The sequence below is a fragment of the Ruditapes philippinarum genome, unplaced genomic scaffold, assembly GCF_026571515.1.
Source record: "Ruditapes philippinarum isolate M1 unplaced genomic scaffold, ASM2657151v2 ctg148_1_1_1_1, whole genome shotgun sequence".
Taxonomy (NCBI): domain Eukaryota; kingdom Metazoa; phylum Mollusca; class Bivalvia; order Venerida; family Veneridae; genus Ruditapes; species Ruditapes philippinarum.
Window position 1 is genome coordinate 50,475 of NW_026862686.1, and position 27,979 is coordinate 78,453.

At 33.9% G+C, this 27,979-nt stretch overlaps 1 pseudogene; it reads right to left on the reverse strand.

The window, feature by feature from the left end:
* Positions 1–116: 116 nt before the first annotated feature.
* On the reverse strand, positions 117–27,955 carry LOC132719875 (fatty acid synthase-like; annotated as a pseudogene).
* Positions 27,956–27,979: the final 24 nt, after the last annotated feature.

The following is a 27,979-nucleotide window of genomic DNA, read 5'->3' on the forward strand; positions in this document are numbered from 1 at the left end:
GTGGTTGATAAGTCACTCCCCTCCCACCTCCCAAAAAAGCATATTTTAATGTATGTGTTATATTGTTGTTTTTTTTGTTTTTGTTTTTTTTTTTTTTTTGGAATCTCGCTACAAGTGTAAAATGATATTGTTTGTATCTGTAGATATAGTACTCTTTGGACATGCGGTTGGTATATTATGTACAACGGCAAAGATCTTTTTTTATTGCCATTTATCTTTACGATAAGTTATTTTGGCATCAGCTCTACCACATTTTTACCACTGTCTTTATATACTTGTCCATTAAACTTGCTGCCAACAGTAACAAGGGCGCTGTCATTGTTTAGTTTATACAGAATTTATTTTCGTGCGATTGTATAGGAACTTAAAGCGTATAAACATACTATCGGATCCTGAGCAATGAGTGTAAAGTTTCTTGCTCAATGAAATAACGCCTTGTCTCTGACAGCGTTCGAGTCCTTACGGCTAGGGGTCCTTAGGTTACTAGGCGCGTTAACAACTCGGCTATGCCGCCAGACTGTTTGCTATGCTCTGGAGTTTAAAAATAGTCAACTCTCGTATCTCTTTTGTTCCCATGGCAATATCAAATCCCCTTTTCAGAGTGTTTTTGACCTCAGCGCTCATCAATGAATCAATTCCAAGGTCACCTAAGCTGGCATCAGGATTAACAGAGCTTGGTTCTTCAATGCCTTAATATAAATTTAAAATAAGTTTTATATACAAAAGTCTAGCATCTAGCAAATTATGTACCGTATATTTTTCAGTTTTAAAACAAATATTGAGAGCAGAGATTTAGTTGACAAGACATTAAATGTGTTTTACTCTACAATTTAATTAACAACATCAATCAGAAAAGTGAAATTTCTTTTCAAAACTTTCTAAAAGAAACACTTAAGCATTTACAAACACAACTGCGTAACCTGTGCAGGTACTTCCATACAAATTTTAAGAACAGTTTATTCATAACTTCTCTATAAAATTTAAACCCTTTCCTTGGACTAACTTGATCTCTAAATTTCTTTTACATCATTTTTTTTCATATTGAGATTCAATTAAATTTATCACAGCTCTAAACTTGTATCATTTCAAGATAAAAAGACAAGAAAATGATTAATGTTACCAAGAATATGACAAACAGCTAAAACCAGATCAATTTCATAGTCACTGGCATTGTTACTGTCTATCTGCTTATCTGCTGGCACAAAACTTGACACAACTGGTTCCAACTGGTTCAAGAACATGTCAAGGGTATTCAAACAGGAAGCGATGCGCTGTGGAAGTGTTCCACCAATAACAGTATCATTATCTCCCATGGACTCAAGAACTATCCCTACATCACCAATAGCACCCCACTGAATGGCAAGACCTGTGAGAGTCAGTTGATACTCTTTAGTATAAAAATTCAAATATGCATCTTTGAATAATATTTAATGGTCAATTTGAAGCTGCTAAAAACATCCTTATTCCTATAAGTGGCGTACAAATATGGTAAATGTTACAAGTAAACTTATTTCTACAACATTTTTGGTCTGAGACACTAAACAAAATCTGCAGAAACCATACCAAAATACTACTAATGGTCCTTTCTGTAGAGGGATAGGGGAAGTGGTAGAGATTTCAAAATATGATTAACAAGATCAACAAGGAAAGGCGGCGTTCAATGAACGCAACCCCCATATGACCCAGCAACAAGTACTAGTGGCAAGGAGCCCAGGCGGACCCCAAACAAAAACAGGACAGGGCACAAGTCAGCACGGACAGTTTAATCACTAAATGATAAGTCACACCATCGCTGTTAAGGTAAAATTTCTGAGAAAGGCTTTAATCAAATGCATCTTTGTGAATTATTTCAAGCATGAGCCATGAGGGTACCAAAGTAGAACAAATGACCTTCTTAATCTTCCTCATTCCTTGATGCATGGTATTTATGAAAGTAGGTAGGTTACTAATATAATATATCACTACTAGTGCAGTAGGTCACTAATATAAAGCATTTTCACTTGTAAACCTTGAAATATCATTTTAATAGTTATGCTGCAGATTAACAAGATAAACTTTTTTTTAATTTACCATGTAATCTATCTTTTTTCCTTTTCTCACAAATACGTTCCATTGCAGAATTTGCAAAGCCATAATTTGTCTGGCCTGCATTGCCACGCCCACAACTGATAGATGAGAACACAACGAACCAATCACAACTCTCCTTACAAAACTCTCTGGTACCCTGATCAAGGTTTATTGTTCCCGTCACTTTTGGTTCGCAAACCTTTTGGAAGTCTTCTAGAGTCAAGTTTTCTAAAAAGCCATTTTTTAATACCTGAATTAAAAAATAAAATATTAGAATAATACAAATCAATATATACCAAAACTGTATAGACAGGTCCTGTTTTCTACAATTTTACCGCTTTGCCAAAAGTGGCAACCGTTTGGCAGGGGTGGGGGAGGGGTCGATATTGTATATTACATAACTGACAGAATAAAAAAAAACAATATAAAACATCTGATATAGGTGAATAATCAAATTCTTTTATTCATATGAAGGAATATGTTTCTACTATAGCACCCAATTGTATATGTAAATAATTTTTATCAGTTATTATGAATATAATATATTTATGAGAGGTTTTTATCATAAATCTTCGGCATATAATATAAATATTGGATGGTAGTGTGCTACAAAATGGCGGCCAGTGGAGGTAATAATTGCCAAGTTGAAAAACATATATAATGCCTGATGTTCATTTTTCATCCAATCATCAATAAATCACTCAAAATGCAACAAAAAAAACATTCAGATACAACACTCATCTGCGAAAAGGTTGATAACATATTTATATTGGTTCTATGTTGATGCCTTAAACCAGTTTGTAATGTTATTTATCATTTATCAGCTCTATTTTTAATATTCAATAATTTGGGTAATCGTCATATTTACAGTCGGGAGTGTTGTCGAATAAAATAAGAAATTAGAAATTCCGGGCTAACATAATCATTTTCGATAACAATGAATTTGCATAGAAATTGATCGAAACCGAATATTAAGCAAAATGAAACCAGTTCTACAGTTATTGGTATTTTTTATTCTGTTATCTTTTGGACAGGTTGTATGATAAACCTAAGCGAAATAAGTCATTATTCATTTATTATAACAGTTTCTAATTATCTTTTAACATGGTTTTCAAACAATCACCAGGAATATTTAACGTTTTTATTCCTTTACACAATTAAAGCGGGAAATAAGCTCACCATTGCAAGATGAAAGACTCCTCCCACTGGCTTAGTACTGGTCTTGGCAAGCAGGTATCTAACGTCCTCTTTCTTTGTCACATTTCTTGTTGATACTATAACATCTACCCCTAAATTCTGTAACAACATGCATAGTTGTATGTTTTTATATACATTGTATATTCAAAATTAAACTTTAAACAGAAATGAAATAAGTTTCAGGTTCTTATCCATTGCTTTTTTATAGAAATGACAACATATTTCATTAAAAGTTTTAACTTTCTAAAGTATATAAAACCAGTGTTCATGTATGTTGTAATTTTGTTTCAATTCAGAAACTTGTCTCTACATAGAAAAGGTAATGATTGAAGATTCCAAATGTCAAAAATAGTATTATATGATACCCTTTACTTTATTCCTTTACATGTTCTTATGCAAAAAATTTAAAATATAAAATAAAAGGAAACTGTGTTAACTTCAGTGCATAATTGTTTTTCATTTTATACTATGAATACTCGAGATATTTTCAAAACACGCTTATTAATAAACAGTTCTGAAAATATCTTTTCCATAGATCACATGAAATAAAATTATTCAAAATCAGATAAATATCCTGTTTATCATAATCATGTGTTTACTAAATCCATGTTTTATATTTCTAATAATATATCAAAATACCTGTAACAGTTGTATTTTTCTTTTCTGGTACCCTGTCCTAACTCCCGATCTTGAGGTAAGAATGAGACTTCTGGCTCCTCGGTCTACCAGCCACTGTGCCAGCTCTAGCCCAAATCCACCAAGACCACCGGTTATAATGTAACATTTTCCGGGATCGCATGCGGTACGAGGAAGAGCTGGTATACGTAAGGGCATGTTTGTTGCACCATCCTGAACCTGAATGCATATGTAAGTTTTATAACCTACTATCAAGTTGAAAAATTTTAAACTGGTTTATTATTTGTATACAAAATGTCTGACAAGATTTTAAGAGTCTAATTCTAAAATACGGCTCATAAAGATCTGGTTATTGAAATTTGTTTTACTTTTTTATTGTACAGTGTTAAAATTTCAAAGTAAAAATTATACAGAAATCAGGAATTCTAATTCATACAGTTAATGTACAGTTCCTCAAAACAAATGTAAAATATACAGAAAACAATACCTTTATTAAAACTTTTCCCATATGTTTTCCTTGTGCCATGAATCTAAAAGCCTCTTCAACACTATCCCTGTCAAACACCGTTGCTTTTAATGGCTGCACAGCTCCAGACTGTATACCCTCTGTTAGACATTGAGAAACTAAAGACCAGTCTCGATTCCCTTCTTCAAATAAAGCATCCAGTAAAATACCATGGAAACTGATGTTCTTCAGAAATATAGACATTCCTATAAATATAATCATTTGATAAATTGTTAAAAGAAATCAATAAATTCCTTCCAAGTATGACAGTTTTTTGTGTTACAAATGCATATACATATATGATGGTCATCAGAAAACAAAAGAAGAAATTTTGTTAAATGTAACGTGCAACCTTTGCTCTGTTTAAACTGTCAATAAATTCAAACTTGTGATAAGCAGTCAAATAATAAATGAACTAAGAGGGTTGCTTTAAATAACTTACGCAAAGTAATGAGTGAATACAATTCTTGCTTACCAAGGGACGTGTCATTTGATAGATCAAACTTTCCTATCTCTAAGAATCGACCATGCTGAGCGAGCACCCTCAAACTTGCTTGACCTTTTTCTTCAGCAAAGGAATTCAACACAATGTCTACTCCTGTTATAATGAAAAAAATGTCTTAAAAATAAAATATCAAACTTTTTTCTGTTGCACATATTGGTATAACTTGAATAAACATATTAGTGATCATTTGTTCAGCTGCCCATTATTGCACTTGCAGGCAGCCATCTTAACCGCTAGCCCATTGCATACAAATGTATATGTTAAGTGAATAGTTCTGTAAGTGTTCGATTTCTGAATGACATTGCTGTACTTGTATTGTACTGTAAAACAATTTCTATGATTACAAAATTATGGTGACTGAAATTGATGTGGCATATCTTAATGAAAAGAAACTACTTTAATCTTAGAAAAGATATTTCACTCTTCTTGATCTAAAATTAGAATGTAATTAATTTAAACAACTATTACGAAAGGTTCCTAAATTTTCATGATAAGATTTACCTTTTCCTTTAGTTGCTTTAAGTACTCCACTTTCAAATGTAGTGTCTCTAGAATTGAAGAAATGTTTGTCTGTGAGTTGAGGAAATCTTGACTTCAGGTAATTGCGCTTCTCCTGTGAGCTCACAGTTGTGAATACTGTACAGCCATAACTAAGGGCCACGGCTATAGCTGCCTGACCTACACCACCACTTCCTGAATGTATCAGTACCGTATCACCATGGTGAATGTTGCCCCTAACAACCAGAGCATAGTAAGCTATAGTATATACTACAGGGATTGTTGCAGCATCTTCCAGTGACCAGGAGTCTGGGATAGGCCATATAAAATGACTGTTCACATCTACAACTGTAGCTTAGACCCTTAAATTCAGAAATACCTCTTCATGATAAACTATTGATGAAATGGAGGCGTGATGGCGAGCAAGTTTTGGCGTATTGGCAAACCACATTAATCCAAACCACCCCCCCCCCCCCCCCCAAAAAAAAAATCAAAATTAACCCTACATAAATGTTTATTTTTAAAATAAGTGCTTAAATACCATAATAGTAAATATAGGCAATTAGGCAAAATAAACAACTGAAAATTAGGCAAAATAAACAACTGACCAATATTAAGACAAATTCTTATTTAAATGAAACGTTTCATTTTGGAAAAAAAAACATACCTTTGCTGGTACTAATCCCATTATACGTCTGCTTTTGGAGTCTGTGCCAGAAATTTCCATACCCAGCATGCACTCTTGATTTGCTAGGCCTCCTGGAATAGCATCAGGTGGGAGTTTTCCTGTGGCTAACATTATATCCCTGAAGTTGAGGGCAGCATAATGAACTCTGCAAAGCTCTGATTGCAGTTCAACAGATGTGTTATAGTACCTTAGGGGAGATTCTATCCAATGTAAGCTTGATAGATCTCCTTTAGTCAGAACATTGACAAAAGCGTGATCTGTCTGGAGTAGTGTTACTGTAATTTAGAACAAAACAAAATATTTCGACTTATTACAAAGTAACTTTATGCAGAATTCATCAAAAGTATATGTTTTTGACTCGTACACTTTGAATACGTACCTTTATTCTGTAACATACATGTAATATTTACAATGATCATTCTTACAACATCCTTATATTCCTTTCATACGTTATTAAAAATGCACACACTTCCTTTCTTGACATTTTTAATAGGCCTATAGATCAAATATAATTTGAATGACAAATAAAGGAGAATCAAAACATATAGTAAGTCATGCCTTCCAAATGAATATTTGACTCTAAAAGTATAAAAATTGGTCCAATTCATGCAAGTAAACATTAGCTTAACAGAATGTGTACTTCAAAAGGCACACATTTTAAATTAAAAATCACTTTAAAAATCAATGCTTACCAGGAGATAAAGGAAGGTGTCTAAATGACCCCCAGACACCATTGTTATAGATATTCATAACCAGGTCCTTCTTTGATAGCTCTGTAACAGCTGCCTCTATATCAGGGAATGGTTCATTACCAATATTTAGCACACATCTGTAGAAATAGAGTAATGCATCACATCAACTCATGTACCGTAGCAATGAAATCAATGCCAAAACAGGAGTGCCAAAATTGCCAAATAACACCCACTGGCAAAATATTGTAAACGAAAATTAAATATTAATTTTATTAACAATGCTATAAAAAAAGATTTAAGAAATTCATATCAGCTTCGTAAACTCCAATTGTTTTAGTTAACACACATTTTTAACACTTAACCTGCTGAATTTGTGTCATGGATGTGCCCTACTATTGATTTTTGAACATCCCATGCATTGCTCTAGTGATTTAGATCATGGAAAAAAATTATGAGCTACCAAAAGTGATTAGAGCCATGCAGGTTCATCAGGCTCATCAATTACATTTCCAGCAGATTAATGGTTAAAACTAAAGTTTGTACGGTAACATTTTATTCTTTATCCTTCACAATTTTGCAAATACCTTATTCTTTCACCACCAGGTTCATGTCTTAGACAAATCACCATTCCCAAAATACCGCTGACGTTCTCTTTTGCAACTAACCACAAATTCTCTCTCTTTGGCTTTGGTTGAATATCAATAAATTCTTTTTTCAATGTGTCCACCCAGGTACATCCAAGATCTGTTACATTTATCACTTTCTGAGGGCCAGCATGTTTTTCAATTTTCTTCAATAAGAACAACGTATTTAAAAATTCGTCAGATCTTTCATATATAATCTCTAAGCCTTCTTCTTTGAATATTTCCCGCCATTTTCCAACTGTACAATAAAGACTGCAGCTTCTGCTAATGAGATCATCATAAACATCATTACTGGGGAAGCCATCTAAAGGTAAGGCAAGGTGGAAGTTCTTGGTGACCTCTTGTACCAGGAGAAAACCACCCACCTCCACATACTCTAAAACATTACACAACCCAGATTTTATACTGGATTGTTTATGAAGAATATTATTAGCAACCACGAGCTGTATCTTTTGCTTCAGTGACTGAATAGGTTGATCACTTAGCAACCATTTAATAACCTCTACCCCATCTATACTCTCATTTCCCATTGCCGTGGCTACTGTGAATGATGTATGTAACAACGAATGACTGGTAACAAATTGCATTAAATGTTGAGTCAAATCACAGTTGGATAGTTCCAATACTTTTAAATTCTGCTTCAAACAATTTTCGACCACAAGGTCAAAACATGGCTTCAGTGTATCAGGTGTGATTAGACAATTAAGAAGAGGATCCGATGTAAGTGCCTCGTGATTTTCTGCAACAAACTTTTCAACATTGACGGCAAATTTCTCATCATAATCAATTCTGAAGATTTTCTGTAAAGTAGGTAGAAAACCATGACTGTCATTTTGTTCAGGTGTTGCTGCTGTGGTGTTTGCATGATGCTCTTCTGAGTATTTGACAACTGCCCTGATTTGGTGCTTGCTCTTTAGCCAATTATTCTCATGTAGTTTTAACAGATTTGTAAGACCCTCTTGAGCACATTTGTAGCACTGTGCAGCATACTTCTGAAGTGAAACTGATGCTTGTACAGGAATGTCTGATTGGTAAGGTACAAAAATGTACTTCTCTGTGACTGGATGACGGTAGTCATGACGACGTGGTACTGGTGCAGACTGGATACCAAGAATCTTTACTCCCCTTGTAATACATGTATTACAATACTGATCAACAATTACATGGAATCCTGTAGAGTAAAACATTTTAAAGTATTATATTTATCAAATTTGCTTGATAAATGAAGATCTCAAAATATTTTTTCAATTGATCAAATAGCACAATAAAATAGAGTGAAATAAGAATCCCTAAAGAAAGCCCAGCGCGGCAAAATTGAAAATGTTGCAGACTCGGTTTGATTGAGCCTGTTCATAGACGGTACTGTCAAGTGCAAACTACCGTCCACGCCCCCTAGCACCGGCTTAAGCAGAATTCAACATTTAACATGAACTGGTAAAGTTTAGAATTTTGAAGACAATGTCGATAAAGCCGAGTTTCTTTTCTCTATATTTTCATTCTCTCTTATTCAATGATAGTCCAGCAGTATTTTCATGTGCTTCTATTTTTTCTATAAAAGAAATACATCTTATCTAGAATAAACCAAATGAAAATTTTATTATTTCAAATTTTCAAAATAAAATTACTTCATAGTTTTATAGTAACTTTAAATGTGCCTCTGCATCTGGCCATCTGAGTAAACAGTAAGGGCCGAAATATTTATGCATATCTATAGTTGTCCATAAGAACCAGTCTAGGGGAATGCAAATAAACGATCATTATCGGCACTAAGTCTCATGAAAAGAGTCATTTAGACTTATATTTGATCAAACGGAAAAAAAATTTATCAGCTAAAGTGACAAGTTTTAAATGTTCATTATTCCAGTATAACTGTGAATCCATACTACCAGATTGGTCACTCCAACTGAACTATTCCTGATGGTGTCATCCTAATTTGTTTAAAGTTTTCAAAAAAGAGCCAACAATTATCAATACCTTGTTGAGTATCTCCAATATCAACAATATTATCATAATGCAACAGTGGGTCTATAGTCAAAGCTTTAATTCTTGCTTGAAAACCAGGCTGTGACAGCATAGCCATCTGTAGCATTGTATCTAAGAAAGAAATCCACTCTCCTGTCCACAAAAGTTTTCCACGGACTCCTGCAAAAATAGAGAAAAAAACATTGCTGTAAAATTGTTTAATTTTGTTGGTAAAAAATACAAATTTTACCATAAAAATGACATAAACGATCTAAAACCGGAAATATTATAGTGTAGGCAAGCAGTCTACGTTATTGTCTAATAATTATGTTTGAAATAATGCTTAAAATAGAATGCATCAGATGGGCATTAAGAACTTAATATCAAATGCTATTCTAATATTTATTTACAGATGTATTTACATAGGTCTTGCTCATACTCCGTGTATAATGTAAAGTGTCTATCAAAGTGGACTTAGATAGAATTTACCGGGTGAGCATATCTAATTAAGAAGATATACCTTATCTCTTAATACTAACAACACTACAGGAATATACGCCAAAATCACCTGTAATATCTGCCTCTTTAATGCCTTGAAATGTAGGTCCATAGTCGTACCCTCTCAATCTCAATTCTTTGTAAATATCTGCTGATTTAAGCTCAAACTCTTCATTTGTGAAGTCAAATTCAGTCTCATGTCTTGTCAAATCTGTATTATTAGGGCAAGTAACTTTCCCGCTTGCAACCAACGTTCCACCTTCTTGTATTTCAAAGTGCCCAGTTCCTGGCATATATCTCACATCAAAATGTACCTTTCCTGAAATGCAAGCATAAGGATATATACAGAGCCATTCATAATTAACAGTGATTATCTATCACGATTGGTTTTAACAATAGTTATATGTCCAGATCAAGGATATGTCAATGTTACTGCAAACAGATACAAATAAAAATCTAATATATCATTTTCAGTAACAAAATGAAAATGAACACTTTTAATGCTTTTTAAACCAAATTGTGCCTAAAATGAATAATTAAACATTACAAATTTAGAGCATTTGAGATGAAACACAGCATAACCTGTAAAAACACCAGCAGTTGTTTGCTCATTAACTTGCTTCAATCATACATTAACATGCAAAAATAATAGTACTAATAAGTGAACTGCAATTAAATATAACACAAACAATAACAAACAAAATCTTTCATGAATAACAAAAGAGAATAATAAAAACACATATATATTAATACCAGTTTCTGGCAAGATTGTGGCTCTATGAATGTCAACATTCTCAAACAGTACCGCAAATTCATCATACTGCTTGGCTTTAGACTTAGCCAGAGTTTTCCAAACCAACAACAAATATCCAGCTGCTGAAAAAAGGACACGCCCATCTATCTTATACCCAGTAAGGTACCTGTCTTCAGAGCCATGTGACATGTCAATATCAAAGCCACACCCATTTGAAGAGTTAGCTCCGCCTCCAATGAACATATCAGCAGTTGGCACATTCCATTGCTGTGAATGGTCCCACCTGACTAAAGGCGAGATCATTGGTGTTCCTCTAGGTACAGGATAGGATACAGGAGTGAGGAGACGTAAAGGATTCAACTTCACACCGTGTTGATAACACCTGAAATTTATTCATTTTAAAATTATTATTGGTCAATGCAGTTTCCAGGTGCATTTTGCTTAAAACTGAGTATCATTTTAATAAATATTAAGCATTATTTTAAATAATACATGGCTACAAACCTATAACATTTAACATAAATATTAAAGTTCTTAAAAGAGTTGTAAAGTTATTAACCCTTTATTTTTTCAAAATCGAAATTTCCATTTAAAAAAAGAAACAGATTTAGACAACAGCTGTCGGTAGGACTTGTTCTCAGTGCTTGAAAGTCAAACAAGACTCTTTACAAAGATTTAATACATAACAATACAAATAATATACATGACATAGCTATAAGTCTTGGATATTGACCGAAGAATTGTGCAAAGTACATAAAGGGCCTTATTTCATTCAATTCATGCCAGAGTTATGGGTCTTGAACAGTGACCATGAATTGTTTTCGAGTGATTACAAACTAGGTTTATGACTGTCACAGATTAATAATGCGGGCTAACCTTTTTTCTAAACTGTGGTCACAAAGACATGTATTAAGTTTTATGTGAATACCTCTAGTACTTATCAAGAATGATGTTGCAGTAAAATGAATTAATTTTTTTTTTATTTTAAAAGGGTAATAATTTAGTCAAAATACGTTAGAGATTTATGCGTCTTGGATGGTAACACCCAATTATGATCCCACAAACAAGTTTGAAGTATTCAGAGAATAGTTGTTTTGAAACATAATGTTGCACACAATACTTTTACCAAGAATTTTCGAAGTACATAAAGGATCATAATTCAATCAAAATCCATGTATGAATTACTGGCCTTGGAAAGAGCTTTCTCGATATGATCTTAAAGTGATGAATTAAGTCTCAAGAGAATACATTCAGTAATATTAAAGATTGATGCTGCAAGAAAAACTTTAACCGAGATATAATATAAGTTCAAAGGAACCATAATGCTGGCAAAATAATGCTAGAGTTATAAGACTTATAAAGTGGCATTCTATTATGATCCTGAAGCGATGTATTAAGTTTTCAATAAATACCTTCAATACTTTGGAAGATCGATATTGCACGCAAAACTTTAATAAAACATTCTTGTTAGTTCAAAAAGGGCAATAATTTTCTCGAATTCCACACTAGTGTTAAAGGCCTTGAACAGTGACCTCCAATTATGATCTCAAAGACATAATATTTTAAGTTTAAACTGAATACCTTCAATTGTTTCAAAATACGATCTCCTATTATACTCTCAAATAAGTGTGTGAAGTTACAAGCAAATATCATTAGTGGTTGATGAGAAATGATGTTTATGCAAAACTTTCATCAAAGTCTTACGCCGACGGCCGGGTGACTAGGATAACCCTAACTATTCTTTGAAAAGTCGAGCTAAAGAGCAAGTACATTTATTGCAATGACTTTAAACAACTTACTTTCCAAGACTTGAAAGACAGAAATCTACATTATCTGCATGTGTTCGTTTCATCAAGCCCACAATACAACAATCCTTTGAAAGTGATCTCTTCAAGATTGCTTGTAGAAGACAGTGCGGAGCAATCTCAATCACAACAGCATTATTAGGTACATGCTTCAATGCCTCCTGGAACAGTACCGGACTGACAAGGTTGTTCACATGGTAGTCGGCTGAAGAGTGCTTGGCAAGGTCAGTGGACCAGTTAGCCTCCGGTATTGAGGAACTTATCCATCTTGCTGATCTCTCCTTGGGGCTTTTGATAACCTATAAGATTGTAAGATTGTAAAGAAATTTATTTGATTTATTGATCTCAAGTAAAAATAACAAATTTCTTGTAACATATAAAGATCGAGGTTTGGCTTCCAATTCATGTTTACGCTAAGTAAGTTTGCATTATTTAAGGCACGAACAAATAACAAGAAGAACTACCAGAATTTCACATAAAATAATTTTATAACACTGATCTCTGACCAACATGGTTAGCTCAACAAAACAATGTAATCTTGAGTCCGATAATAATTCCATTGTCACAGGTATTGCTTGCCCAATAAGTGAATAACATATTCTTTCTATGCATTTGTGATAAAATTGTTAAAATTATATACATATAAATATATAAATAAAGATAGGACTTATCTGCTCTAATTCATTGTAAACTGTCTTTGTATTGTCATTACGTTACTTACTACAAAAAATAATTGATAAGAATAAGTATCTTACCTTAGTTAAAGCAGTTTTTAGTGAAGCAGCTACTTTTTGCATGTAGAAAGAATGGAAAGCCACTCCTGCAGTATTTACTTCTTTGGCAAATATTTGTCTCTCTTTAAGCTCATTTACAAACTGCCTGACTGCATCCCTGGGACCAGAGATTGTCACAGTATCTATGGCATTGTGACAAGCTGGTACTACGCCCTCTGGACATTGCTCTAGGGCCTCTTGCCATGTTAAACCTGACATATGAATATTTTTACATTTAAACAGAAACAAACTAGAAATGTGTCCATTGGACACATATGTAGTAGCATTCTACTGTGTGTCAGTCAATTGAGATACAGTCGGACAGTATGACAGACAAACAGAAAAAAAAATTGCATGACTCCCTTTATTATTTGGTGGTTGGGACATGAAAACGACAGCCAATTGCCACCTTGATATTCCCTATTTTCATCTGCAAGAGTTTCAAATCTCAATTTTACATTCTAAAGTATGCTATAGAGAAAGATGTTGGGCAACATTCCTGTAAAGCTTCATGACTTGGTGTCAAATAATTTTTGTTACAAGTTAAAAACCAATTGTTAAATTGCCTTGAATTAAGTCAAGATCAAAAACACTAACAAATAATTATAAATGCACATGCAAACATGATGTGCACAACTAGACATGCAGATCAACATTTCTTTAAAGTTTCATGACTCAAGGTCATACATTTTGAGCTACACGCGACATAAATCAAATTCGTTATAACTCTACAAATGTTGAATAAATGCATAATCAAACCCCCAGGTGCACATTACACAGACTAACCAACATTTCTGTGAAGTTTCATGACTCTAAGTCATGCTAAGGTACTGTTTAGGTTACGTGCGAAAATTGCAAACTTTTACTACTAAGTCGAGGGCAATAACTCTAAAATACAGAGTTAATCTACACACTAAAACACAGGGGTACCCCTACATATGCTGATTAACAATCCTAATGTTTGTTAACTCTAGCTTAAACACTTTTAGAGCTAGATGTGACACAACAAAGAATGCACGCACACATAAATGAACGGACGGTTGGATAAGTGAAATACTATAATGGTGGCAAAAAAAGATAAATGAATGTAAATGTAACAAGAGGGTCATCCTAGAGGTTATGGTCTACATGGACAAGATTCATTCAAATGGACATTCATATTAAATTATTTATATCAAAATAATCCAAGGGGTAGAGGACATATTTTCGCAATGTGCATGAACTCATTTTAACAAATTTTGTAAAGGACCAAGATTTTTTCATGAGAGGTTCATTAATACCTGAAGCATGAAAGCTTATTTCTGTCTCAAGTTCAAGCCGTCGTAAAATCTAAGACGTTATTTCTATTTTTAACTCTTTTTTTCTTCAGTAATCGATTACTCCATGATCACTTTCAACTAATTAATTAATTATGGTTACCGATATTTTGAAAGTTTGAAACAAAATAATCATAGTCGATTGGCTTACGCGTCGGAGTAGTAATCTGAGGATTGCTGACCGCGAGGGTTCAAACCATGTTCGGAGCAAGATGCTATTACCTTAATCTAAACTTTCAAACTTTACATTCATTCGTTCGTAGTGGTTGGTTCCTGGAACGGATTCAGGAGTGTTTCAATAAGCTTTTAGCTTCCAACACAATCGAACTTAAGTACATTTGGAGAAACTAACGATTACGTGTTCAATAGAATACAATTAACTACCTATTCACTAATCTAATTGTGGACAAATCCTCAGCAATTACTTAATATACAAAAACCTCAATACAATACACATCTCAAAAATCTTCTCTCATTTTTGTGTATATCATATCTGCACTTAAATACGGGGGAAGTTTCTTTTTTTGTTCAGTACATATAACACAAACACGTGTTGCTAGTTCTATCGTTTAATGACAATGAATGTTCCAGATATATGAGTGGTGGAAAGAAAATGGACATACGCATTTCAGTATTATATAGTATAAAGATTAAGCATTTACAATAAATAACATTCCCCTTACAAAATAATAAGCACAAAAAGCTAAGTTGGGGTATTTTGGGGGTACTTGTTCACTTAAAATAGGTTCCTGGAATGTATTTAATTCAAATGGTGGCTGTGTTTGATTTGACAGATCAGATAGGTCCGGAGCTTTGTTTAGGAAACGGCGATTTCTACAATAAACTGTATCGTCAGGGCTCTGCACGTGATGTGAGTAATAATTTTGCTTGATTTTAACCTTGGCTGCTTCCCGTACTTATTCCTTGAAATTCTGACAGCTTCTGTAATGTTTGAGTTTCATTTTGTGCGCATTTTTATCGCAGTGCTTCTTGAAATAGTATTTTTACCATTTCCTTCCTTGCTTACGATGATTTATTGTTTGCGGAAATAGCTACTTTTTAGTTGTCTGGAGAAGCGACTTGAGTCGTGTCCATCAAAAGTTCAGCGGGTGTCCATCTACATGTAAGTGTGTATCTCTGTTTTCTAACAGGGGTGAGTAAAGATCTATATTTTCATTCTTAGCTTTCTGAAGTAGATATGTCTTTCGTAATTGTAACCTACACATTACTTAGGCAATTTGAATTGACATTTGTAGAACTTGAAGTTTCATCTTTAATGTTCCATTTATGGCCAATTCGAAATTGTTGATTATTCTAACACGACCCGCATTTTTCCCTATTAAACATAGAAGAACCGAAACTGTGTGTTATTATGCTATAAAATCACTGTTTGACGTTCTATATTTAGATATGTGACGTAATCATTATACACGTGACGTAACCACTAAAAATGTGACGCGCTGACAAAAAGTACGGAAAAAGATCAGGCGAAAATTAGCTAAATATCAGGTACGGCAGCATTTATTTGTTGATGTCGTGTTAGAATCGAAATAATATATCCAAATCGGTGATTTTATTGCTTGATAACATCACTGTTTGTCGTTCGGATGCCATCATTTTATCACTCGGGCTACGCCCTCGTGATATAATTCCCCGCATCCGAACTCCAAACAGTGATGTTATTGAGCAATAAAATCACAGTTTGGGGTATATTATTTCTTAAATATAGCGCAACTAAACTATATTGCCAGTTTTCTTTTTCTATTTGTGCTTATCCTGTCTCGGTCAATGTGAGTGTCTTTGAATTGTATGTTATTGGTTTCCCATTCTGAAAGAACAAATGCCAAGCCCTTTAGACGAAGCGTCTAACTTCAATATAACAGGATTCGAGTAACTGAGCACAGGTGCTTGAGCAATGACTTGTTTGACCTTGTTAAAAACATTGGATTTTTTTAAACCGAGAATTGCGCTAAGTTCCTTAGGGTCAGATAAGTTTCAGTCGATCGGCACTTATCATGTGACCGAAAAATATAACCTTTGTTAGACTTATATTAACCTTATCAGGATTAAATCGTATACCTACTGTCTTTGCTCGGTCGAGTACGTTCTAAGGGTTAATATTATGTTCTGGGCGTATGCTTCCAAACGCTATTGTTACGTCAATTATGGACGTCACACCTTATAAGCCTTCAAATGTCTTTCCAATTTTCCTTTAGAAAATGTCTTTTTGTACATATAGACAATCTAAATAAATGCATAGTCCAAATACTGAATTAAATGTCATGAGTAACGAAGTCTGGCTTAATTTACCAGTTACCTTTGGTCGCGTCTAATACACTGATGTATCTAGCGCCCATGCCATTTTGAACATATGTTATCAATAGAACGTAATGGATAATATAGCCATTGTACATTTTCATTGAATGCTTTCGTGACAGAACAGATTTTAAGCTTACATGTTGACGGGTTTTCAAAACATATATTATGTGGATATACCCAGTTTGTAGGTTCTGTAACCTTACAAATAATTCGTTTTGACTCCGATATGTCCAAAAGGTAGTTTTCTGGGTAGATTTGCCTTCAAATTCTAATGCGATGAAATAACCCTATGTCATAAAACAATTCTTTGTACTGTCAGTACAGTTGTCGACAAGACCTACGCTTGATGGTAATGCATACGACGTCTTGACCGCGGGAATCAAGAAGACGTCATCGTATATATCAACGTCACAAATGTTTTCCTTGTTTTTCTTTTTTTAGATTATAAAAAACATAAAAACAAGAGTTGAAGACGCAACGTGAATACTTTATACCTTAACGCCACGACGGTGTCCTTCCTGATGTCGGATGAGCCAATAGATTCAATCTTATTGACTTTGTACGTTAATCTTAATAGACCTAAATTTACCAAAGTCATATTTTTAGGCTAAATATCAGGGTAGCAGAACTTTCAAATACATAAGATGCGGAACTCACTGTTGTTTTTATTATTGAATTTACAATGTAACCATTATTTCCAAAGCAATGGTATTCCAGTATAGGATGTTAACGTTGGAGGCTTCCAGGGGGTTGTTTAGATTCAGTTTCGTAAATATAGGATTTTGGAGGCAATTTATTTGGAAACCTGCATCAATTTTGTAATTGATATAGGTTAAATTATCGTGCCTGCGAATCAAAGCATTTACAAGGATGGAAAAGGTTACCGTATCAACAACAATGTGATATGGTGAGTTTAAAAACATATTGTTGAAGTTATTACTAATGGACTGGAAATAAATGTCCATATAGTAAGAAATGTAAAAAAAGACTTTTGTACTAGGAATCTATATCTTGCCTTTCTATAAAAGCTACAGCAAAACAATATTTTCCTATGCTTTAGACTGTTTTACAAACAAATTAATGTTAAACTATCAATCCTCATAGTTGTTAATGAAGATATTTGTTATATTTTCTATAATAACTAAGTTTTTGTATTGTATCACAATTATTTTTTTGATTTCTGAACACTCATTTAGTTTTGAGTGTCTATACAATATCAAGGCCACACGTCACATTTTATCATTATTTGTAAAAAAAAAAGGTCTCAGTTTGGGGGTCCGTGACCGAGTTATTAAGGCCGTTGAGTTCAAACAACTTGTCTCTCACCGCTGTCTATTCCCATCCCAGAGGGATTTAGGTTTATTTCATGTAAAGACGCTATCCAGCTAGCTTACGGAACTGCCGTAATTCTACTCAGGTGCTCGTTTGTGCCTGAAATAATGCCCGGATAGGCTCCTGAGGTATTCCTCCACCAGTAATGATGGACAGTGATATGACCTATTCTGTGTAGGAAAGACTGATGTTTCTCAATTCAGTAAGATTCCTTTCATATAAAACTATGAATTCTAACTGTACTAACCCACAGCAGCCATTCCTCCAGGTAGAAGCCTGGCATTCTGTATACAGTGACCTCTCCAATACGCAGTCAAAACTGTTTCCTCTGCTGTCATGCTTCCATCTGCGTAGGCGCAACCAAGTTCGCCGACAGAGTGCCCTACAATACCATCTGGGCGAATTCCCAGTGCTGTCACCACATCTACAAGAGCTACCTAGATTTTTTTCATTTAGATTTGTATATGCTCTTAAACAGATTAGTTCTTAATTCTATATTCTATACAAAATGCATGTAATATCAAATGTCAAGATTGTCAAAATACTTGTAGTAATCATAGAGTTTACGAGACCACAATTTTAAAGACAGGTGTCAAAGGCTAATCATTTTCAGTTCCACCAGGTTATGGTTTGAGCATTCAATTAAATAAGCTACTGAAACATTTATTCTTTTCTGATATTCCAATATCATTTTTTCTAATTCTTAAAGAAAAGAATATATTTTATTACCATGGTAACGTTAAAGGTTGAGGTTCTAAGATTGATATCAAGGACAAAAATGATGTATTTATTTGATCCTCACAAAAAGATGGATGTTTCTTTTCTGGGATAGAGTCAACATTCGTTCATAAAAAATATATCGATAAAAAGCTGTATACAAATCTTACCTGGATTGCAGCTATTCCTACAAACGAGTTGACTGTATCTTCAAAGGTAGACTCGTCGCCATTCATTAACATATCAAACAAGTTCAAGTTATATGGTTTAAGAACAGCATCTGATCGTAATATTGAGGACTTGAATGTGTCAATCTCCATCATTTTCCTACCCATACCGTAACACTGTGTCCCCATTCCAGCAAACACATACCATACTGGACGCATTTCGGAACTAAATTTCTGATGAAACAAAAAGCTCATTTGTGCCAATGACCTTGATATAGAGAATATTTTAAAATATTAATGAGATTATTATGTGATGTTGACGGTAAAATCTATTTCTAAGTCAACACCAAGATGAATATTATGACCCAAAAATATTTTTCTTATACTATAGTGAAGCTGAAAATAAGAATTCAAAGCAACATTGTGATATTATGTTCTTTCGATACACAATTAATAAGTGTAGTGTTGCAATAAACTATTGGCATATGTAAATTTAAAGTAGCCTGTAAACAAAGATGCAGAAAAACTGTCCTATGAAAGTACTCTACAAAAATATTTTTACCTGGACATTTACTTCATCTGAGCCATTAAGCACTGTATAACCCCGATAAGGATGTGTGGCAGATGGCAAATGGGCAGATTCATTCATTAAAGAATGTAAATAAAGATCACTTCCATGACGTCTAACTATTTCTAAAGTTTCCTTCAAACCTTCCTTTGACCTTGAACAATACAAAAATAGTCTTTTCTTCTTGCACTCCTTACGTGCAGTATTTTCGAATTTTCTTTTTGCCTGAAAAATTGCGTGGACATTAGTTCCTCCAAAGCCAAATGAATTCACGCCAACCAGTCCAACATCCATTTTCTTGTTCTGACTAACAACTTCTAATTTTCCATCTGACAAACCTGGGATGTCTTGGTTTGGAGAGTTATAATGTAGGTTGCCAGGGATGGTTCCTTCCTCCATAGCAACAATCACCTTAGCAACAGCAGCTAAACCTGTAATAAAGAAACACGACAAGAAAACAAACCTGATTTTAAAAAGTGAAAATCAGTAGTGTACCTTTGGTTACAAAGTCCTGTGGACACAGGAACATACCTAATCTCGCAAACTGAAATCATGCTCAAATGAATCTTTAAGCATGAAATTAAAGATTATTAAAGTTACATCATGCCGATTTTTTCAAAAGTTTAGCTGAATTAGTAATATATTTCAAAAGAAATTCTATTATAATGGTCACGGACAAATAACTGATAGTGAAAAACATTAAAGATAGAATATAAAAACTACATAAATTATGAAAGACTGTCCCACTCTTTTTTTTTAAAAAGTGAACGATACCGATACCTTCCGAGCAACATTTATAGACATTTCCGTGAGCCACATGGATTATTGATATTTTTTTAAATATTAAACTGCATACAATTATGGCAAAATGTAAAGTTAATATGTCTTCCTTTACACAAGGATGGGTATAATACCACTTTGAAGACAAATTATGCCTTAGAAATTAATATTATTTTCATTCTACAGAAAATGCAAATATGAGTATTTGTATAACGACCTGAGAGAATTTTAGATGCCTATCCCCTGAGGAGAGTGGCACTGAACACGAAATTATTAATCAAACATGTAGGAAAATTCATACTAAACTAACTCGCTATATAAACTTTTATTTATTTCCAAAATGCAACAGAAGCAAAATGATGGTACAAGTTATTGGTCAATGAGTAATTTTTCGCAAAGTATGACAGGACAAAAAATATAAATGCATTTGAGAAATCAAAATAAAACTGAACAACATATATTATTTTCATTTTAAAGAAGACAATTATTAGTTTTATAAGGTTAATATATTGACTTTAATAACAGATTATATTAAATTAATTAAGAATCCTTTAAAAGAATAGCTACAAAATTATTTTACAAAAAATAATATCTCTCTAGCTCCAGACGACATCACACAAGTGTCTTCATTATAATTTTATTGTTAGTAATCCTCTTCTGATATTGATGCAAATACACTTCAGTTATTTTTCTTGAACATTGCAATATTTTTAAAATGCTATAATGCAAAATAATTAATACCTGATGTAGGTTCTGAATGACCCATATTTGACTTCACTGACCCAATGGGTAGAGGCCCTTTTCTGCCCTTGCAGAAAACATCACATATTGCATTCATTTCCTGGGTATCACCTGCCTTCGTACCGGTTGCATGGGCTTCCACGTAAGATACCTGGTGGGATCAATGCATGCCTCGCTGTATACTTCCTCTAGCAGTCTCTTTTGAATGTCTCCAGATGGAAATGTTATACCTAAAATTTGTGACACAATTACTATCACTTTTGTAGAGGTCTACAAGGTAATGCTACATATCAAATATCTTAGATCTGAACATTATAATTTAACAGAAAAAGTCTAAAAGGGATTTCCTATGTGAGCCTGGGTTTTGCACGTTGTCTCATTATCAGCAACATTTCTGCCGAATAGTTTTAATTTCCTTCCATCGGTTTGAATGCTACAGAGCGGATACGAAACTTGAAACTGTGACATGGACATGAAGAAAGACAAACCTACGCTCCGCACATCGTCTCATTATGGTTAATTTTTTTGCCAAGCAGTTTCAATTTCCTTCCTTCGATTTGGTTCTAAAGATATAGAACCGGACACTTAATTGCTAACAGACGGACGGACGGACGACCAGGTACATAACAATGTATCCCGAATTTTTTCGGGCGTATGAATACAGTTGACAAGAAAAAATATTAAATACATATAGAAAGTAAGCATACCTTGCTCTTTGTTTCCATCATTGTTTGTTTTCGAGTGAACTAGATTACAGTAAATACGTTTAGCACCAGATTCTTTCTGTAGATAGATGGCCACTATGCCTTCACTTCTGCAATATCCGTTTCCTGTAAACAGTGTTCTTTAGTAAAAAAAATTACATCTAAAATGGCCTTAAAACATGGAACACTAAGTTTTTATCTATGATATTTCCAACAAACCTGACTGTTTAGATATTAATGTAATTAATGTAATCTCTCTATGTAAATAAGTTTATGTGAACTTTTCAGAAATTAAATTTCCTTATTATTTTGACCAAATAAAATTTACATAAAAATAACGTTTCCCTTGAAACCACCAAACTATAAAATTTAGAGGGATTAATGGACTTGGGATTAAGATATCAAATACATAAACAAGAGAGTCAGTATTCAAGAAGTCCTAATATTGTGGGACCAAGACCCCGTGCAAACGGAAGAGAAATATGTGAAAGTTTGAACTGAATAGCATATATATCACCAAGAAATAATATGTAAAGAAATGGATGGAATTGCCTTGAATGAAAATGATTTGTTGTTGTAACAAAATATAACCTTTACACAAACCTTCAATATCAAAAGATTTACACATTCCCTCAGGTGATAGCATGCCAAGCTTCATGAATTGTACAGCTAGAGCTGGTTTCAAACACAGATTAGCCCCGCCTACAATTGCTGCATCACAATGCCCACTGCGAATACTATGTAACGCTTGGTCCAGGGCCAATAAACTTGATGAGCATGCTGCATCAATGGTGTAACTGGGCCCTGGAAAAGAATTGTATCAAGGTCACTATTTCAAACATAAATTCAAATAAATCTGTAACTAAGAAAACATAAAACTGGAAAAAGTTCAAGTTGCTAGGTCGTTTGGGGGTTGTGTTCATTGCCTTTCCTTGTTGATCTTGTTTATCATATTTCATAATAACCGCAATAAAAATGTGAAAGAATGTATGTAACAAAATTTAAATAATACATGCATTTGCAAATAAATTACAATATACGTAGATGTGTCAAAGGCATCGTGTCATATGTGCTGACACAAGAAGAAATATGAACCTGTACTTATCACATGTTAAAATATGTATAGAGCTCCAATAAGAAGACAATTTTGAATTATGTTTATATAGTATACATGATTTTATTATATTCCTCCAACAGGTGTATATTGATGCACACGTCAACAATTGCAAATTAGAAAAAAACATGTTCATAAAGCATAAATAATTTAGTAATTTATCATACTCCTCCAACAACAAGTCTATATTGATGCCCATAAATGCAATTATGCAAATGAAACCATAGCATTGATCTGCACTGCTGGGCTCTTTTCTCACGCTTTCTTGGCCACGGAAGGGCCGACTTTACATTCTGATTTTAACATTTTACCGAACAATATGCTTTAACAAAGAATAATGTCATTGTTGGTTTACACTGTATAAATATGAGGAAATAAGATTGCCTTTTAAATTATACTACCAATCAAATTTGTACAAAAGACCATCTTTAAATAAAGACTATATACAGAAAATCTGTATAAAGTCCGCTAGTAAATTACTCCACTTGGAAAAAAAAACTTACAGCTACTTGTTCTAAGTAAACTATTATACCTTGAAACTGCCTATTTTCAAAAAGAAAAGCACAGCCATTATGTATGCAAATAATGATTCTATTAGTAGAGGCAATGAAATACCAAAAGAAATGGTAAAGTATACAAACTTACAGTTATTTGTTCTAAAGGGCTTTAAAACAACCTTTTTTAAAACAAAAAAATTGCTTCGCGCAAGGGTTGAGAAATATCAGAAAATTAAGGTAAAAGTATACAAACCTTTAAAGTCAAAGAAATACGAGAGTCTGTTGGAAAACATTGAACGTGTGCACCCTGTCATCGCATATCCTACTGTATCTTCTACATCCATAGACCACGCCTCATGACTCTCAGATGTATTAGCACCAATAAACACACCTGTCTTTGTTCCCCTAATATTGTCTGGGTTCAAACCTAACACACATACAAATAATAGAATTTATATTTAGTACATTTAAATTAACAATCGACTGTGTCTTTCAAAGAGTTGGATTCATCATATTTAAAAACAGTCATGATTTTATTTCATTTTTCTTTACTTACAATGCTAATTTTTGAATAACTGACAGTGGTTTTTGAACTGTCCATTGTAAATTTAAAGAATTCTGATATAAAAATATTAAAACTGAGCAACCAACAGAACCCCTGTCAGATATCATATACGTGCAGGCTAGTCTTGGGCTCTATACTGGTGATATCAGCAAGAGGCACTGAAGCATGTAAAATCATGATTCAAAATCTATATATCTGTAAATCAAAATTTTAACGCATGATTTTCAGACTAAAACAAGTGAGAATGCTTTCACAGATATCATAGAAAGTTCTCTTGAGTATTTATTTAATTTATTAACATAACCAACATTACTCTCTTTTTACTCAATTGAATGGTAGATACATATACTAAAAGAAACTTCCCCTGTATTTAAGTGCAGATATACACAAATATTAAAAACTAGGACTAAAGTAAATTTATATGAATTTTATTGCATTTTTGTGAAAAGAAAAAAAATGCTGAGAATGATATGGTAGTTAAATGCAGAAGGGGTCGCCTAACAAAATCACAAATCAATATCGGGTATATGAAGGACTGTCTGGCATCGTTGGCGCGTAGAACTGATCATGGTCTTGATTTTGGCTTGTTAAATGTTGTCCAAGGCCTGTCCAGACCAAGACAGAACCCCCAAAAACGATCTTGTTCAAGTACGCAGCAGTCGGCATAACGTTCATTTCTTCTACGATATACTCGAACCCTGCCATTATATCAGTGAATTGAAAACCTCAACTCGTCAGAGAAAAAAACGCTATTCCATTCTTGTCTAAGCCAGCGTTGGTGTGCAATTGCCGAATTGACACGATTTACGCGGCGACGTTACCTCAAAACACAACCAACGTACGGTCGACATCCATGTTGCCCATCGTCGCGCAAGTGATTGTGCACAGTTTGGGCAGTTATATGGTTGATATGTGTACCAGGCGTGTTAACAGCAGTAGCTGTGGTAGTTTGAAAGCGATTGCGCAGGTGGGTGTTCCGAATATAGCGATCTTGGACACGCGTCGTGACGTGCACACGTCTACTATGTGATCGATTTTCTGTACGTTCTGTTGCTTGAAAACGTTACCTAAGGTGTCGAACAGCACGAGTAGAATATATAATATTCATAGCGACGGCATTCATCGTCATTCCAGCATTAAGCATGCCAATCGCACGTTCGCGTAAATTTTGCGGAATTCTGGGCATATCAAAGATGAAGAAATCTAAAAAAATATCTTTCAACGTCTTTTTCTTTTTGACATGAAAGACTATAAAAGGACAATGAAATGTTTTATAAAATACAAACGAATCTACTGGTCCATGTATGCACGTGAAAAGCGCGGTCAGCTGGTTACTCCTGCAAAAACGAGTTAAAATCGACACAAAATCGTTCGCATGAATATTTGTAGCTCTCATTTGGCATTTTCATCTTTTCTTTTTAAATAACACTATATCTCCTCTTAAACACATGGGAAATTTCCTCTTTTTTGTTCAGTATATTTATATTAACCATCTTACTGGCACTTCACAATCTCCTGTTTCCTAGTTTACCAAAATTTTGCTTAAAATAAGACAAAAAATAAAGTAATAAAAAGAGACAACATTCTCTGGTGAAAATAATGCCATATATAAAGGAATTCCTTGAATCGATATATCCAGTCAAATGATTCAAGTAATCTAATTGAAGCTCCTAGGTATTCTGTTCCTCAAAGCTAAAATGTAGAGTTACTGTTCCTAAGAGTATACATTTTAGTTATGCCCTATACAATTATAAAGTAAGGAAACTTGCAAATAAAACAATAGCTCTTAAATAATGCGATTTAGAGAGTTACGATTCTTATGTATAGCACTACTACTCGATGAGATGTAGCCACATAAGAAAAGTTTAAGTTTAATGCTCGATTTAATTCCTTGATGAACAATTTCATGACGGACTTCCAGCCGGACAGACAACACCAAATCTATATACCTCGGTCTTTAACAGGGGATATTAGTATACAGTAAACGATGGCAACACGTTTAGAAAAGTTCCAGATATAAAGATATAACTTCTTTTTATTTTGTCAAAATTAAGTAAGCATCTGACTTACGTTTCGTGTCGTAACTTACTGTATAAAATGATACTTCCACTTATCAGGCCAACAAATAATGGTTCCTTTTCTTGGCTCCAAACCTACGCTCTATTGTAACTGCTAACCCTAATCTCCTTTAATTTTTGCTTTTCAGATTTTCCCAAATCATTTCTTTACAAAATTAATTATATAGGTAGAAAATATCTGCACATCCGCGCAGTCTGATCAGGATCCATGCTGTTCTCTTACAAACCCAGCTATTACGAGTACAAGTAGAGAACTGATAGCGAACATCGTGGATCCTGATAAGACTGCGCGAATGCGCAGGCTGGTCGGGATTCATGCGCGTCGCGAACACACTATGCTGGTTTTGTCATGGCGCGGGTCATTCCCTGCGGTCTGGAGACCGCAGGGTATTGGTACGCATTTAACTTTTGAGGCATGGAGGAGCACGTGACCTGTTTTCGGTACATGGAGGAGCATGTGATCTGTAAACCGTACATGATTGGTTAATTGACCTTTTCGAAAACCTAGCTAAATACCGTTTGCCGGTACGTTACGGATTTACCTGTAGGGAATTAGTCCGAATTACACCTAATTAAGAACAAAAAACTATTACGTGATATTTCTAATTTTCTATAATTATTTTACCGTTTAAGGTGGAAAAACTTGAATGATGTGTTTGAAAATTATCAATGTTTCTTTAATATCTATCTCAAATTTTACAAACAATAAATTGTTTATACTGAAAATCTACAAAATTAAAATATTCGTAGTGGCATCTGCCATAATAAATAGAGATATTTTCTGCGTAAACTTGTGTGTTTACTTTATTTATTGTTTGCTCGGAATTATTCATAAAATGGTAGGCCTATTTAATCATTTTCTTAAAAAGAAATAATTGTTTTATGTTCGACCTTCTCCGGTCTTCAACGGTCACCAGTTTCCAAAGACCTTCTTCTATATTGATCGTTTATTCAATTGTCAACTATATTCCTGATACAAACGTTTATTTATCCCCCCCCCCAAATAATGTTGAAAATAGTTAAATGAAATATCTTTATATCATTATCATGTTCACCGCAGGAAACCATTTTATATACTTGTAACATATTTAAAAAGGATAATCCTAGCTATCTGCATATTTTAGTAATAACAAGAAATAAGATTTTTTGGAGTTTCAGAAGATAATTATATTGATGATCAAACCGAATATAGTAATATTACAACACAAACCTGCATCAACTATAGCTTCGTAAGTTACTTCCAATAATATCCTTAATTGGGGATCCATACTGTTAGCTTGTTTTGGATGCACACCAAAGAATGAGGCATCAAATTTTGAAAGATCCTTCAATTTTCCACTTCTCTTCGGCAAACCATACATGCCTAGGTTAAAGAATATGCACAACACGAACAGAATCCTTTACTTTGCAATATCAATTATATATGAATTGTTGTAATATAATTGAAAAAAAACTTATTTGCAAACAAAGATCAGTAACAGGATAACTACTTCTTGATTGTTATCTTTTGAAAATATTAAAATTAATAACAAGTTCTTACCAGGAGTCCATCTAGAATCATCTTCTGTTACCATATCAACACCTGACATCAGATTTTCTTTAAATTCTTCCATATTGTCAGATTGTGGCAATCGACATGACACACCACTGATCACAACTTCTCCACTTTGTTCTTTACATGCTCCTGCACCAACTTGTTCACGTTGTGATGATGCTGATATCATGTTTACCCTAGCATCTCTATCGCCGGTATGCATATTATCAAATACAGGGGCTTCCTCAAAGTTCTCAGCTTGCATTTTCTCACTCTAATTCAACCTTGTGATTGACAGATTTTATCAAACACACAATAAGGTA